This window comes from Glycine soja, chromosome 6, assembly GCF_004193775.1.
Source record: "Glycine soja cultivar W05 chromosome 6, ASM419377v2, whole genome shotgun sequence".
NCBI classification, from domain to species: Eukaryota; Viridiplantae; Streptophyta; class Magnoliopsida; order Fabales; family Fabaceae; genus Glycine; species Glycine soja.
In genome coordinates, this window is record NC_041007.1 from 26,273,283 (window position 1) to 26,278,693 (window position 5,411).

Consider the following 5,411-nt stretch of genomic DNA (forward strand, 5'->3'; position numbering starts at 1 on the left):
ATTATTATTTTGCCTTTTTTTGGTTTAACCGTGGTTATAGTGTGAACGATCGGTTAGATTTTGCTTTAACAGTGATTAAACGAAATTACAACGCAAATGATCAGTTGAAATTCATTTTATCATTTATTAGGCGAGATAACGGCTTAAACGATCGGTGAAAGCTCGTTAAAAACGGAAGAAAATAAAACCGAAAGTGAACGAAATAAAGATGAAAGCCAACAAAACAAGAAATGAATTGAAAGTCTGGGATTCAAAAACTTACCAATTGAAGAACAAAGAACGGATGAAGAACGGTGAAGAACGATGGAAAATCTTCACGGAATTGCTCACGGAAACGTCTCGAAAGCGTTACAGAATCACCTCGGCTTGGATTTCCTTCACGGAAACACGTTTTTTCACCCAAAACAACTGAAATGCATAGCCAAGGGGGTTAGAGACTTTTTGGAACAATCCCCTTCGCTTATTTATAGGAAAAGGGGGAGGAGGTTGCCGCCTAGTACTCCCAGGCAAGCTAGGTTGCTTCCTCCTTAAGAACCCAGCTCCAAAAATGTTATGGAAGGGCCTAGATTCGAAAGTTTGAAAACTGCTATTTGCACCCCCATCATGATAAGTTCACCCTCTTTTTCGTAATTTATGGAAAAGTTACGGAAACCTTACAGAAGCATATATGACTTTATTTTCCTCTTTTTTCTCTTCCCTTTCACCAATATTAAGGGATATATGCTTACCCAAGGTTTTCGAAAATTTTACGGAAGCATTATTGAAGTCCTTGAAGCCCCAGAAACCATTTTTCGACAAAACGTGGAAGAGCTTGCCGCCCAGTTGCTTCCTCCTTAAGCAACCCAACTTCCAAAATGTTCGGGAAGGGCCTAGATTAAAATTTCTATTTACACCCCTATCTTGATAAGTTCACCCTTTGTTTTTGTGTTTTTGGTTGTTTTCTTTTTGAAACCTCACGGAACTTTACGGATTCCACCGTGATGAGTGTTAAGCCTTCCAAAGCGATCAACAATGGTACTCGGATGAAATTAAAGTGTAACAGTTTATTTACACACTCCCCACTTTGCTAAATACACTCCCATTTACGGATTCCACAATGATGGATGCTAAACATTTTGAGGTGGTCAAGCGAAGGTCGTATGCCAACATAAAATGGTCTCCGGATGAAATTAGGTATGACATTGACACCGAGCATGGATCTCAAGGAACTTGTTTTACTTGGTAAAAGTTGTCGTTTGGCGAGCAGGTGTTGGATTTCCCCTGCAGTTACTTTTTGGTCCACTTTTTCTTTATACAAATATGTTGAAGGGAAATCCAATTTGCTGGAAAGTGCACCGGATCGTCAAGTATTTAAAATTAAAGCGGATGAATCCGAGTATCGAACTCAGGGAACTAGTCTTAGATAGGGTTAAATTCAGAAATAAGGCATTGTTGAAAGAAACATTGATAGTTGATGATTTAGAATAGAATTAAACTAAGTCTAGGCTAAAAACAGTAAAAATGCAAGTAAGTAAAATTGACAACAATAGGTAAAGATGTTGGGTCTTTCTAACAGACCAGCTGATGTATATAAAGATGTTTCTCTAATCAATTGTGCTTTTGTGTTCTATGCTATAGCTTAAATTACTAAACCTCGATCCCTAGTTAGACTAAATCAATCCAAGCTTTGTCCTCATATCCCTCTTATTGGACTAGGCTTAATTTAGACAGCCCTCCTAGGTTTAGACTAACTTAAACTAAGCTTCATCCTCAGATCCCTCTTGTTGGACTAGACTTAGCTTAAATAGCTTATGAAAGTTTAGACTAATTTAGCCTAAGCTTTATCCTCAGATCCCTCTTGTTGGACTAGACTTAGACCAAACAACATTATTGTAACATCATATTTAAAACCAAAACTTAATCCGCAGATCCCTCATTTAAGACAAAGTTTCAATTCTGCTTCATTCAAGTTCTAAGGGAATAATACATTTCCCAATGCTAAAGTCACCTAACCAGGCACACAAATGGTTGATCAGACCAAGAGCATATAGAATTTAAGCATTGAAAGAAGCATTGAACACAAGAAACACAATCAATTAGATATTAAAGTAATTACATCAACTGTTCTTTAGAAATCCCCAACAAGGGTGTTTAGCCAGCCATTACAGAAAAAACCCTAACAATAATGAGATTACAAAACCTAGGTATCTCTGCAAAAGCTTCTCCTCTTGCTGCCTTCATAGTTCTTTTCCCGAAATAGGCATTGTGGTGTGCTCTGGAATTTTGTGCAAATCTTCTCTATAAAATCCGTACCTTAATTCTGCACAAGACAGACTTTAAATAGGCTATGAATCTGTGATGTTGCGCTTAGCGCCACCCTCGCGCTTAGCGCGAGTAACTGGATTTGAGCTTAGCGCCAGTCTTTCGCTGAGCCTGGCTGAAGACAACTACTGCGCTTAGTGCACTGATCTCGCGCTTAGTGCGCAGCCTTGAAATTGATGTTCTGCCAGATTCCTCTATTGCGCTAAGTGTGCTGAAGCTACACTTGGCGGTGGATGCGCGCTTAGCCCACTGATGAGCTAAGCTCAACTGCCACTTTTAGCACTTCATGACTTAGCCTTTTTTTCACCTAAAATTGCACATATTTCATCATTAAATCCAATAAAAATATTCTAGAGACAACATTCACAATAAAACAAGATTTATTTACAAACTCCTACAAAAATAACCATAAATTGGGGAACTGTACAAGTTTTGGAAAATGTTTTCTATACAAAAGTTAGTCGTATAAGATGACTAACAGTAGGCGTTGGTGATACTATTAATGGTTGAAAAGAGAATTAAAAGTATGATCTAGTCTAAATGAAAGCGAGTAAAGTGAGTAATGGTGTGTGAAAACAAATATGTGAACGTGTTGGTTCCTCCTACAGGGTATTTTGATGTAATTTAAGGATATTTCTCTACTTAACAGTGCTCCTGTATTCAATGTTGAGGTCCTAACTACTAAACCCCGATGTCTCATGAGTTTAGCCTAATCTTAACTAGACTTCGTTCTCAGATGTCTCTTGTTGAACTTAGCCTAACTGGACAGCATTACGGTTACAACATATCGAAAAACCAAGTTACCACACTCCATGTCCAGATATATGATAAATTAGCCCTATCCTATCAAGTTCTAAGGATCAAACCATTTCTCAATAAGAATGATTGATTGTTCACCCCTGAGAATACTACTTATTTCCATGGGTGCAAAATCTACCGGCAAATGCACTGGATCGTCAAGCAAATAATTAAAACGGAATGAACTGAGTATCGAACACAGGGAACTTGTTCATTTAGAAAAGTTTTGTTAAGTAAGCAAGCATTTGCAAACAGAAATTAATGATTGTGAATTAAAGCAAAAGTATGTTTTATCCTAAGTAAAAGCAATAAACGAGAACAAGTAAGTGTGAAAACAGATATCTAAAGGCGTTGGGTCCTCCTACAGAGTATGGACTATTAAAGATGTTTTTCTAATTAAAGATGTTCATGTGTTCTATGCTGAGGACAAAAATACCAAACATCGATTCCTCCAGAGTATGGACTATTTAAATCAAACTTCATTCGTAGATCCCTCTTGTTGAACTTAGCCTAATTTAAATAGCATTATACTCACAGCATAATAAAGAAAACTAAAACCCTGCACACTATCCCTAGCAATGCAGTTATTCAGTCCCTGCTCTATCAAGTTATAAGGAAACAGTACATTTCCCAATGCTAAAGTCCCTAACAGCACTTACAAATGGGTGATCAAGCCACAAGCATGGATACAATAAGCATAGATAGAAGTAGTGAACACATAAAACAACCTTAATTAGATATGAAAAAGAGTTTACATCAACTACTCAATAAGAATCCCCAATTGAGGGTTTTAGCCTTTCATGGCAAGGAATCTCCTTTTACACTGAAAAGGAGGAATCAAGAGAAATTGCTTACTTACAAAGGAGTGGGGATGTCTCCTCCACCTCTTGGAATCTCACAATCTCTCAAAAACTCACTAATCTCCCTAAAAGATGAAAACTTGGTACCTTGCTCTGCTTTGTGCTCTTTGAAATTCACACTTTTCAGGCCTCCAACGACTTTTCAGCTCCTCCCCTTTAATTTTATGCAAATCAAGCTTAAAATGGGCTTTCTAATCTCGACGTCGCACTTAGCGCCATTCTCGCGCTTAGTGGGAGTAAGTGAATTTAAGCTTAGTGCCAATCTCACACTAAGCCTGGAAAGCGATAGACGACTCACTTAGCGAGCTGATAACGCGCTAAGCGTGTGCTTGCGGAGCATATGCCTCTCCAGATTCCCCTTTACTCGTTAAGCACGCTGGTGCTGGGCTTAGCCGTTGATGCGCACTAAGCGCATTGAGCTCGCTTAGCGTGATGACTCCTTTGTCACAACTTCAAAATAGCTCTTTTTTTCCTGAATTTAAATAAAATTTAACATTAATTCCATGTAAAGAGGCTTCTACTGAGTAGAGATCAAAACAAGGAAATTTTATTTACGATCCTACCAAAAAGAACCATAAATTGGGAGATTTATATACATTTTGGAAAAAATTTCTATACAAAAGTTAGTCGTAAACGATGACTAACAAACTCCCCTAAATTTATAGTTTTGCTTGTCCTCAAGCAAAGAAAGAACAATTCACTTGTCCTCAAGTGACAAAAAAAAATTCACTGTGGTTCTTTACAAATGTGTTTATTCCAAAGAATTCAATCACATGACATGAATGGCATTCAATGTTTCCATCAACAACTTCTCACAAGACATGCAGCTTTTCAACGATGTGAACATGATTATTAAGAAACACAACTGAGATGAATTAGTTGAAATGACAGATATCAAGGAAGGATCATCAACCAAAGCCTCACGGTCACTGTTTCACTCAAGCACAAGTGTTTAGGCTATCCATCAGTCAACAACCAACATAAGTCTCAATCTTTGCACTTCATCTCATAGCATATAGTCAAGAACACACAAACTTGAATCCGAAGGGCTTTTACTAGGCTTGTAATGAGGCTAGGCTGCAAAAAATCATGGTTTTTCTAGGATGCAAAACTTAAGTTCTAGGAGAGCATTCATCCATAGGTTAACCTCTTTCTTTTTATTCCAGCTCTATTACTTGCCTTTCCGCACTTAGCTTTTCTTTTTCTTGAATAACAACATACATTTTGTCATCCCCTAATTTCGTCCAAGGACCATCCGTTGTTGGGATGCGACCCTCGTTTGACCACTTTGAGGTACTTGGCACCCATCGTTAGGCAATTCGTGAAGTTCCGTGACGTGTCGGAATTCAAAAGAAAATATTGTTGCACAACCCGTGAAGTTCCGTGACATGCCGGAAGTCAAAAGGAAGTGTTAGTGCGCAATCCGTGAAGTTCCATAACATCCCGGAAGCC